The sequence below is a fragment of the Ceratotherium simum genome, chromosome 16, assembly GCF_057802395.1.
Source record: "Ceratotherium simum simum isolate JZ-2026a chromosome 16, ASM5780239v1, whole genome shotgun sequence".
NCBI classification, from domain to species: Eukaryota; Metazoa; Chordata; class Mammalia; order Perissodactyla; family Rhinocerotidae; genus Ceratotherium; species Ceratotherium simum.
This window is the reverse complement of record NC_141915.1, coordinates 14,776,935-14,789,122: the sequence shown is the minus strand read 5'-3', so window position 1 is coordinate 14,789,122 and position 12,188 is coordinate 14,776,935. Positions and strand designations below refer to the sequence as shown.

Below are 12,188 nucleotides of genomic sequence, written 5' to 3'. Positions count from 1 at the left end.
CACAAAAAAAAAAAAAAAAAAAAACGAAAGAAAGAAAAAAAGAAAGAAAAGGCAAACAGATCTGACCACATAAAAATGGAGCACATCTATTTGGTAAAACACACATCGAACTGAAAAACAAATGGCAAGTTAGAGAAAATATTTGCAAACTACATGACAAAAAGCTGATATCCACAATAATTAAGAGTTCCTAAAAAACAAACAATCCAATGGAAAAGAGAGCCAAAGCTATCAAAATGCAATTCCAAAAGGAGAAATACAATTGGCCAATAAGTATGTGAAAAGATATCTAATTGTAGTGTTAACTAGAAGTAAAAATTCAAATAAAAACACTACCCTTTCTCAACCTTCAGGTTGTAAAAATTAAAGACCTTTATTTAAAACAACCTTGGGCTGGCCTGGTGGTGCAAGGGGTTAAGTGCGCACGCTCTGCTGCGGCGGCCCGGGGTTCGCCGGTTCGGATCCCGGGCGCGCAAGGACGCACCACTTGGCAAGGCATTCTGTGGTGGCGTCCCATATAAAGTAGAGGAAGATGGGCATGGATATTGGCCCAGGGCCAGTCTTCCTCAGGAAAAAGAGGAGGATTGGCAGATGTTAGCTCAGGGCTGATCTTCCTCACACACATACACACACACACAAAACCAGAAAAAAACAAACAAAAAACAACCCTTGATGGCAGGGATGTGGGTAAGCAGACACTCTCATAACCTAGTGGATGTAGAAGTTGGTGCAAAAGTTTTGGAAAGTAAGAGGACAATACATATATGTGCATGTGTATCTCAAAATTTACATTTGCATTTCCTTTAATTTGATAAAGTTATTCATAGGGATTGATCCTAGGTAAATAATTACAAAAATCTGGAAAGACATCTCTGTAAAGATACTCATCACAGCACATTTTGTTATTGCAAAACAATTGGAAACAACACAAGTTATATCAATGATATACTGTGTAACCATTAAAAGAGATACAGCACAATTTTAGTCTTTGTCATGTAACAGATTATATGGTATAATGTGCAGGAAAAATAAAAAACAGATCACAGAACAATGATAGTTCTAGGGATGTGAAATGTGCCTATCATATATGTGTCAAATCTCTGGAGGAATCAATACGTAATTCTTAAGAGGAATTAACTCTGAATAATGGTATTTTTGGTGCAGTGAAGGGACACTTGGATTTTTACTTTCTACTTGATGAAACAATATTTTCTGAATGTTTCCACTATCAGATACAACATTTCTAAATAATTTTAAAATAAGATGTTTACATTTGGGGACAAAAAGAGAAATCCCAAAGAAAATACAGCTTCCGCACTTGTTAGAAAAGCCCTTTGATCTTGGAGGATAGGGAAGACACAGGAACAATTTCCAAGGAAAACATCCTTAAGAGTGGGATGAACATTAGGGAGACAGCAATGCCAAGACCTGCAGATCTTCTGGGGAAATACATAAGATTAGTTGGGCAGTGCTAAATGCTCATGGGATAGATGGAGTGGTGGAAATGGTGGTGGTAATGCTCTCAAAGTATTTTCTTTGTTCAGCTCTAAGAAGTTCATCCAGTCTACTGTAATCAAAGGTCATTAAATGTGAAGAACTGTGGAGAGATGATCTTTTTCCTTATGACATAGGTAGAAACAAGCCCAACCACAGAAAGGAACTTTCTAAGGTCACAGAGTAGTAGTTATAACCCACATTCCTGATTTTCATTTACAAGAATTTTGCCTTTTGAGGGAAGCTCATTCTCTTTAACACTGAAGTGTCTGGAGACCCAAGAGTATCAGGAAAGAGACATACTTCATCTCTGTTCTCTAGACTATATGGCAGGCACTGTCCCCAAAGGCAGGGATGAGGAAATTCTTTGAGTTGCGTCTGTACTCATGTACTAATAAAATGAAATTAGAAAGAAGCATCACTCTCAGGGATTTCATTTATGGATAGTTTCTGAGCTAAGAGGTTTGGGAGAGAAAAGTAAGACTTTGGAGGAGACTTTCATTCTACTTTGAAAATTCTAAGGACTTGGTTGAAGTATAAATGCTTATTCTTTCAAAGGCTTGATCATATATGTGGGGAAGGTCATTTATCCAATGAGAGAAGGACATGCAGGGGATGGAGATGGAACATTCCTTTTTTGACCTGAAGATGTATCACACATGTATTAATGTAGTTTTTATTTAGTGGGCTCTTTCCCTCTCTAGACCTTACCTGTTCCCTAAACATCCTATGGGATCCGTGTGTGGTAGTGAAGAGAAGGAACTGATTTTCTTGGAGGTGAAAGGCGAACAGTAAAATAGAATAATCCTTGGCACTGATCCATGGTTTAAAACAGTTTTCTGCTCTCTGACTTAGAGGTAATCTCACGTGCCCTCCCAAAGAAAACTCCACAGTGATATTCTTGGTGACTTAGGCTTTGATTAACCAAATAGCCCTTCTCTGTAGGGCATTGTTGCCCAGAACTTTCTGGCTGCCAAGGCTTCAGATCTACCCGGAAGTTGAGCATGGCCAAAACAAGGTGGCAGCTTGCCCTGCAGAACCTAACTTCGTATCTCCCATCTTATTTGTTTTTCTCTGTGGCACTTAACCCTATGTGATATTCCATACAGGATGCTCATTTATTTTGTCTCTTCATTAGAATGTGAGTTGATGAGAGCAGAGACTTTTGTCTCTTTGTTCACCAGTGCCCTAGAACAGTATCTGGATCATGAAGCAATTCAATAAATATTTATTGTATGAATAAATGAATGAATTGTGGAGGGTTTCCTTTTAGGAGAAGCATGTCACACCACTCCTCAGGCATCAGGAGACAGGAAAAATCGTTAATGACCATTTTTCTAGTTTCTGCCTTCATGGGAAATCTTCCTCAATCCAGAAAAGTCAGGAAAGGAAGGACCCTATCACCCATCAGGTCAGTGACTATCTCCTCACAAATACCTGCCACAAGGTACCCTGAACATCAGGGCTCCTAATGCTGTAGATGAGTGGGTTCAGCATGGGGTTGATAACTGTATTGAAAATACCAACCCCTTTATCCTTGTCTGAGGCTTCCACTGAACCCAGACGCATGTAGTTAAAGATACCAGTCCCGTAAAAGAGGCAAACCACAGTGAGGTGGGAGCCACATGTGGAGAAGGCCTTCTTTTTACCTTCCACTGACTGGATCTGTAGAACTGCAGCTGCCACGTGGATGTAGGAGGTGATGATGAGAACCATAGCTACACCTGCCATTATGAAACATGCAGCAAAGAGCAGCAGCTCATTGAGCTGGGTGCTGGAGCAGGAGAGCTGGAAAAGCTGTGGGAGGTCACAATAGAAGTGATTGACCTCATTGGGACCACAGAAGTTGAGGGTACTTAGGGCAATAGTGTGGGTCAGTGCATTGGTGAAGGCACAGGCCCAAGACACAGCCACCAATGTCCACTGGACTGTCTGGCTCATGCGGGTGCTATAGGTGAGGGGCCGGCAGATGGCCAGGAATCGGTCATAAGCCATGGCTGTCAACAGGAAGCAGTCCATCCCAGCCAGGAGGTGGAAGAAGAAGAGCTGGGAGAGGCAGGCTTCATAGGACACTCTACACTTGTGGGACAGGAGACGACCCAACATGGCAGGAACAGTGACAGTAATACATCCAAAATCCAGCACTGACAGGTTCCCCAGGAAGAAGTACATGGGGGTGTGGAGTTTGGGCTCCACCAAGATGGCTGCCAGGATGCTGAGGTTGCCCCCGACTGTGACCAGGTAGGCAAAGAGGAAGAGGACAAAGACCACAGACTGCAGCTTTTCATTTTCCACCAGGCCCAGTAGAATGAACTCAGTCACAGCTGTCCTGTTGGTGCCAGCTTGTGGATCCATGAGTCCCTGCAAGAAAATGTCCCAGGGGGGAGTTATCAGTCCATGCAATTTATTTATTCAACATAAATGTTGTAAACCACCTATGTTTAAAGCCTCAGGAAGTTCCCAGCTGTCCAGGTAATGCGTTTCCCACTCCCCAGGCCACACCTCACTCACTGACCTCCTCCGTCACCGCAGTGCCTTTACTCTGCTCTCAGTGGAGATGCCCAATGCCAGCATCACCTTGTCCCTCCCATCTTCTCCTAGTTGAAAGGGTGAGAATGCTTGAGAAAACAAATTAAGATAAAAGCAGTCTTCCTCTTTGAATGTAGTGAGATTCAGATGGAATCTCCCCATTTTTCTCTGAGGGATCCACCCAACCCAACAAGCAGATTTCAAAATAAAAAAATTAATAATATTTCTAGAAAAACTAGAAAGGATTTGAAAACATAACCTAGATTTCAAGGCTTCTAGAAATATTGAAGATCAAGCAAAGTTATGGCAAGAATCAGAGAGAAGATACCCATGATTGTGGATATCAGATAGTCCAGCCAAGAACATTTGTCCAAGGTGAGGGATGTACTCTGAAGTATAAATTCAAAATCCTTTGGTCAATAAATAGCTAGAGTTCTTGTTGTTAATTAAGCCCTTACACTGGAGTTTGAATAACAGCTTAATTTATAATTATTTTTAAATCTTCTATTGTGTCTGCTACCCGCCCCTGAAATCAACATCATAAGCCTACCTGTGGTGCAGTTTCTGCTAGGTGCTGCTAATTTTCTGCATTGCGCAGCCACTGTCCTTCCCTTTGTCCTTAACTCCAGAGTGGTAGAATGACCAATAGTTCTAAGGAGATGTCCTCAGATGAAGCAGGTGCATACGTAGAGAGCCAGATTGACCTAAGTCTTTTAGATGTTATAATAGCCTCCTGATCAAAAAATATCATTGTCTTTCTATTGCCCACGGAATAAACTGAGCTAGAGCTTCACTAAGAGTAGTGTTATTCCTTTTCATAGAACACGCTGGAAGCAGAAGATGAGAAGCAGCTGGAGTCTGGTAACTCTAAGAGAATGGAAAGACTGAGGAGGACCTGAGCTCACATGGACGAAAAGTTGGGTACAGCGATCTCTAAGATAGCCTTAAAATGCTAAAATCATGTGGTTGGTGAGATAAGGGGGACCATACTCAGGCCTGATCATCACCCATGAAATTGACGATTTATAAATTCTTTGCAAATTGACAAAGCAATGGATGGATAATGTTCTTTACATATATTATATTAATGAACAATTAATGACTTTCTGTTTTCCCTTTTGAGTCCATTTTAACACAAGCATTAGATTGTGACCCTGGAATTTTCTACCTCCTTGCTCATGCCATTTTCTCTACCTCCAACGGCTTCCCTCCAACTCCACATGCCCAAGTATTTCAAGGTTTGACTCAAATGCTGGCTGCTGAAACAATCCTTCCGGGAAACTTCCCCATCTCAAAAGGATCTCTGTGTCTCCCTCTCTCCTAAATTTGCGCTTCACATTATTTCATGGAAATCATTACTGTTTACCTTCTAGCTAAGTCATTTCTCTATAGAGCATATCTCCCCTACTTCTCTGTAAGCAACTGGAGGACAGAATACATGTTTTTATAATGTTTTTTTTAATAAAGATTTTATTTATTTATTTATGTTACCCCCAAAGCCCCAGTAGATAGTTGTACATCATAGTTGCACATCCTTCTAGTTGCTGTATGTGGGACACGGCCTCAGCATGGCCGGACAAGCGGTGCGTCGGTGCGCGCCTGGGATCCGAACCCGGGCCACCAGCTGCGGAGCGCGCGCACTTAACTGCTAAGCCACGGGGCCGGCCCCAGAATACATGTTTGATTCAATTTTCCAATAGCAGTACTTACCATAACACTTCACACATAGTAGGTACTCAATATTTCTTAAATAAATAAATATATGAGCAAATATCTACAGGATTTCAGAGAAATAGGGCTTCAGGATGAGCTAGAGTTGTCATGGAAGACTTTCTGGACATATTGGAATTTGGGCTAGACCTTTATGGAATAGTATGACTTAGGGGAAGTGCAGGGGCAAGAGCAGGGCGCAATGTTACTGCAGGGACTACTGCTTTCCTTGGTTTTGATGGGACAAGCAGGTAATGTAGCAATCCACACACTGACATCTTTCTTTTCACGTAAACCACTCAAAAGAATATGGCCCTTAGGAAGGGTGTACCTTACAGACAAGTGAGTTATAGCCAGGGGCAGAAGAACAAGACAGCCTCTGCCAGCCCTCAGATGGCCAGAGAAGCAGCTTGCTGAAAATCACTGGGATTTTGGGATGACCTCCGATCATCCAGAGACATCCAGAGTGTCTGATGGATGTCATGCCCATCCTGAGGAGCCCTCCTGTATTACCTCTCTCTGAGCTTCCTAGAGTCCCAGGTTCTCCTTACCGAGCTGTGACAGCTCTCTACTCTGGAACTCCGACTGATCCCTCCATGCTCCCAGTTATTAAAAAAAGCTCAACAAGGCCTCTGACTAGAAAGAAGATTCTAGGTTGTCTGATGAAGTGTGTTCTGGACAGTGAACTGGACTCAGCAAATCCCTTCATACTCTCTTCTTAGAGTAACAGAGAGCACGCTTCCTCCAGGAAAGAGGAGCATGGGTGAAGGGGCCCAGAAAAGGAGCCAGGACCTCTGGGTTAGTGCCCTGGATCTTCCCCTAAAAAGTCTTCCCTGTTCAGGGGCATCAGTTGCACCATGTGTAAAGTCAGGTTTGAGCTGAGGGTAACAGAGCTCTGTCTCTGTTTTGTAAGAGCAGAGGAAGGACCCCTGAGTACACTCACCTTGGCATGAGCATAGACGCCAGTGAAGTTTCTTCAGGAAATAAGATGAGGAGTTACACAGACCTAGTTATCCACCCGGAAAGCAAGTAAGGGGCTATATATAAGAAAATGAGGAAAAACAAGCTGATATCTTCTCTGTCATAGGGCTATCTATGTTATTCCCAGGGGAATTAGCCCTCCCAGGAAAAACGAGACAGATGGAGAGAGAGACAGGTTGATTTGTAAACAGCTCAAGCCCTTCATAAATATGGCAACAATGTCTTACATCTTCTGGTATTTAGACTTCCTAAAAAGAGGCTTGATCTCTAGCCCTGGCTTTACGGCAGATAGTTAGATCAGGTAACATAAATTCCACTGAACAATGGGGTCACTGAGGTCTATTGGACTTGTCCATATCCTGAAAGTCACCCAGGAAGCCAGGGGTGTAATTGAGACTAGGTATAGGTTTTGTAAAGGAGGAGTTTTCTTTCCTATATGTCAACACTAAGTGGGTCCTTTGAGCAGAAACAAGCTATTTCCAGATATGCTTTGGACCTAGGGTTGAGGAGGAGGCCCCAGAAGAGAGCAGAGGGAGAAGCTTTCTTCAAACCCAGTTTCCTAATGAGTCCTCAGGAATGCGGTGCTTTCTCCCTCAGGGCCTTGTTAGTGGGGGCCACTGGGACTGTGTCTTGGGGCTCCTATAATGATTCTGGAAGTGGTGGTAGAAGAGCTTTACTGAAATAGAAGGACTCCTGGGAAGCTGCCTACCAATATGATTGTCTAGGCCAGGCCCTTAGAAGATGAAAGTGCTGGTGAAGGTCACAGGTTAATAAACAGAAGATGAGGGAAGGTTGAGGAGTGTGTTCCTCTGTCTCCTACACCCACCAATGATTACTCACCCGCAACCTCTCCCCAGCAGAGTGCTCTCTCTCCTCCCACCAGAGGAGCCTGGTGTAGTAGGAAAAGCACTATAGACAGACCAGATCTTCTGGTTAATAGTGGTTTGACTTTGGACAAGCTGCTGCAGCGTTTTGGGCCTCAGTTTCCTCACCTGTAAAATGAGCACATCCTCTGCCATAGATTATTGCTGTGAAGATTATGAATGAATAAGATTCACTAAGCTGCTAGTAGAATTCGATAATATATGACATACCAACTGATAACATTTAGGAGTGCTTGTTACCTCCATGGTAATGTGCTAACACCTTTGCAAGCCTGGAATCCCTCTCAGTCCTTGCAACAATCCTATGAAGTAGATTGTAGCAGACATAGCAGATGTGCTGACTCACGTCTTTCTCAGCCTTTCTTCTGATTTCAGTCGTGGCTGGGTTGGACAGTTTCCTGCAGGCTTGTGCTCATTGCAACCTGACAAAGTACCCACTTCCTTGGGATCCTCTGATGTTGTGAACACGGGGTGCTGACTAGGTCTGAGCATACGTGGAGCCCAGAGTGTGGAGGACAACTTGACCACAGGAGATAAGAACCAATGGATAAATGCCCCACCACCTCTTCTTCAGACAATTCTGGGAGGCATTCTATATGTCCTTACATGATCAAGTCTCTGCCGTCCATAGCAGTGACTTTGGTAGTGACCGCTCCTCAGGGATACTTCTTTTTTCTTTGTCTCACTCTCTTCATAACCTCAGTCTTCCTCCCTAGGATCACCTCCCAAATAAATAACCTTTTGCTTCCTGAGATGACTTCCCAATTAAACCACAGACACACACAACCTGTCTCAGGCTCTGCTTTGGCAGGAGCCCAAATAAAACAGTTGGTACTGGGAATAGCCCTAGGAAGCACATCCTCCAGATAGAATTCTGGAACAGGACCATTCACTACTGCTTGGGGTACGTGGGGTTGGTGTTAACACCCAGCAGAATTACTAAGACTTGCTTGTAGTAGGTTGGGAGGAGGCACAGGTAGAATGTGAAACACTGGGTTATGTGTTAGCTCTAGCACATTAATATTATGAGAACCATGGTAATTATAAGAATTGTGTAGTTTTAAGAATAAAGGATGGCTTTTGTTAACCTTCTTGGAAGCCTTGAAGAAACAGAATGCTGAACCCAGGTCAGCCAACTATCAATTCAGGCTATGTTGTGAAAGCCAGAAAACTTCCATGGCAACATTTTATGAGACATTAATTTTCTGCAGACACAGGCAGACAGTGCAGAAAATCAGGCCTAGAACCTAATTGTAAGGGTGGCAGAGCTACAAGGGAGGCTGAATGTGTAGCTTTAGTTGGTTCTCCTCTGCTAAATCCAGGGCCCTGATTGAGAAGGCGTGAGACCTGAGACCTCAAGTGCTGTGATGGGGATGTTTGAGAGGATGCACATGAGAATTTTGAAGTCCAGACTCTCCTTTACTCACTGGGCTGGCAAAACCATCCCTTCCCCCTTGCTAGAGGAGATCCACCTCCTTTTGCATGAAGACCATGCAAAGACCTCACAGGAAGCAGATATCTTGCAAGACTATTCTTGTCCTCTTCAACAACTTCTCCCTCTTCTCCTCAGTGCCTCCAGAGTAATTAGGGTTAGGTCTCAGCACATTCTGAGAAAGGAAATCCCATCTGTGATCCAAGAGGAAATAATTTGCTCACTGAAAAGAATTCCCATACCTGGCTGTGGTAGGCTGAATAAAGGCCCCCAAAGATGTCCAGATCCTAATCCCTGAAATCAACTTCATGTGGTAAAAAGGACTTTGTAGGTGTGATTGTTAGGGGTCTTCAGCTGGGAATAGTATCTTGGATTGTCAAAGTGGGCCCTAAATGTAATCACAAGAGTCCTTATAAGTGACAGCTGGAGGGATTTTTGATTAGAGAAGAAAAGAAGGCAATATGATTATGGAAGCAGAGACTGGAGTGATGTGGCCACAAGCCAAGGAACGCCAGCAGCCACTAGAAGCTGGGGGAGATAAGGAATGGGTTCTCCCCTGGAGCCTCCAGAAAGAACTTTACCTGCTGACATCTTGAAGTTATTTCTGTAGGACTCATTTTGGACTTTTGGTCTCCAAAACCATAAGAAAATAAATTTCCACTGTTTAAAGTCACTAATTTGTGGTAATTTGTTACAGCAGCAATAGGAAACTAATACACTGGCTCATACATCGTGGCAGGAACTGAAAGTTTCTCCAGTTCATAGAAGAGCAATGAGGGACCATTGAGGATCATGAGGACCAAGAGTGGGGTATATTGGAAGGCTGAATAGGGAGAGTTAACTGACATGAGAGCACTTTTCACGGTTCAGGATTTAACATCCTGGCAAGGATGCCTGGAGCTGGTCCCAACAAACTGCAGAGATGTCTCTTTGAAGCCGGATATTGCCTATAGGGCCTCTTCAAGATCCCCAGCCAGACTAAGTTTGGCAGGCCTGCCTCTGGGATAATGTCTTCCTCCAGGTCCCTGGGTGGGCAAAGTGTTCCCAGCCCACGGCTTCAAGGGGTAGGAGCTGGGTTACAGGGTCACTTTATGATCCAAGGTCAGATTGAGGTCAGTGGGCCTACTTCTGGCAGCACAGAAGAATGTGTCTTCTGACAGGTCCCTGGACAAGCGGGAGTGCTCCTAGCCCATGACTGTGAGGTGCTGGGGCCTAGTTACAGAGCTGTTCCAGTGTCTGCAGTTGGACAGAGGTTGAGGGGCCTGTCTCAGGGGCATTGATGGGTGTGTTTCCTTCCTTGTCCCTGGGTGGGCAGGACTGGGAGCTAAGAGGAGCTGGAGCTGTGTCACGGGCCCCTTCAGCATCCACAGCCAGGGTCGAGGTTGGTGGGCCTGTTAACCAGGACAGGTGGGCATGACTCCTGCTGGGTCCCTTGACAGATGTTGCTGGTGGCAGGACCAAGGCAAAACGAGGCTGCCCACAAGTCCAGAGGGGGACAGGGCTGTTTTCAGCTCTGTAGCCAGGACTATCGTCAGCAAGTCGGCCACCTGGGCACAGGCCTGTCTTCTCAAAACAGCCCTCCTCAGTCTTGGGCTCCACCTGGGTCTCACAATCTCCTACCTAGATCCCAAAGCTCCACAAAGGTGCTTTTTGTCCAAATTATTGTTTCTGAGGGGAATATGAGTGGAGGGCCTCCTCTTCTGCCATCTTGCTGACTGTTATAATATTACATATACAATATCACATACACTATACACAAGGTCAAGCTTACATTTTATGGTGTTGGACAATTTTTATCAGTTGGGGAAAAAGTTAGAACATACACAAGAACAAATCCTTTGTATATTAACTATTTGACTGAAAAAGAAATGCAAGAGTACCAGAAAAACATCACTGACAAATATTCATATAGCATTTACATAGAAAAGTCATTTTTTCTAAGCATGAAACAAAACAGAGAAGGCAAACTTTATAAAAATGTCAAACATAATTTGGGCAAGAGACACCTTAAACAAAGTAAAGACAAATGGGAAAATAAAGGATATATTTGCAACATACCTGGCAAATAGATACTATCCTAAAACATAAAGTTTCCACCAATCGTTAAGATAAAGATAAACTATCTCCCAAAGGACAAAAACATGAACAGGCAATTTTGAAAGAATAAATATAAATAATGAATAAATATGTAAAAATATATCCAACCACAATAAACAAAGAAATTCAAATAAAAAAATAATGCCATATTTAGTCTAATTATCAAAGATACAAAGTTCTATTTATAACACCCAGTGAATTCAACAAGTGAGGTAACAAACATTCTTATAAACTGCCAATCAAGATGTAAGATGGTGCACATTTTTTGGCAAGTAGAAAGGTAGAATATTTACCTATTTTTACTTTTTCATTTCCTTAGTATGGGTGCATACGTGCGCGCACACACACATTACTTTTATGAATTTAACCAGTGAAAATAATTTCAGATTTATGAAAAGATATAAATAAGAATATTAATCCCAGTATTACCAGCAACTGCAAAAAAAAAAAAAGAACTTGAATTACATTAATAGACATTTGGGTAAATAGATTATAGTTTATACACAAAATGATATACTTGGGCTGGCCCGGTGGCTTAGCGGTTAAGTGCGCGTGCTCCGCTACTGGTGGCCTGGGTTCGGATCCTGGGCACGCACCAATGCACCGCTTTTCTGGCCATGCTGAGGCCCCATCCCACATACAGCAACTAGAAGGATGTGCAGCTATGACATACAACTATCTACTGGGGCTTTGGGGGAAAAAAAAAAGGAGGAGATTGGCAATAAATGTTAGCTCAGAACTGGTCTTCCTCAGCAAAAAGAGGAGGATTAGCATGGATCTTAGCTCAGGGCTGATCTTCCTCACACACACACAAAAAATGATATACTACACAGCCTTTAAAATGGATAACATATATTTGTTTGCTGACATGTAAAGAATTTATACTATGTAATGTGGACAGGGATAAAGCAGATTAAAAATATATGCTATTTTGAATATACGTGTGTGTGTGTTCATTTGTCTGAAAAGCTAAACAGCAACTATTACCAATAGTTACTTTTTAACAATGGGATTATTGTGGGAATTATAAAACGGTGATGATGACATTCTGTATTGTTTGA

At 43.0% G+C, this 12,188-nt stretch overlaps 1 pseudogene; it reads right to left on the bottom strand.

Annotated features, from left to right (window-relative positions):
• Positions 1-2,901: 2,901 nt before the first annotated feature.
• LOC106799967 (olfactory receptor 3A2-like) lies at positions 2,902-3,861 on the bottom strand (annotated as a pseudogene).
• Between the last annotated feature and the right edge of the window lie 8,327 nt (positions 3,862-12,188).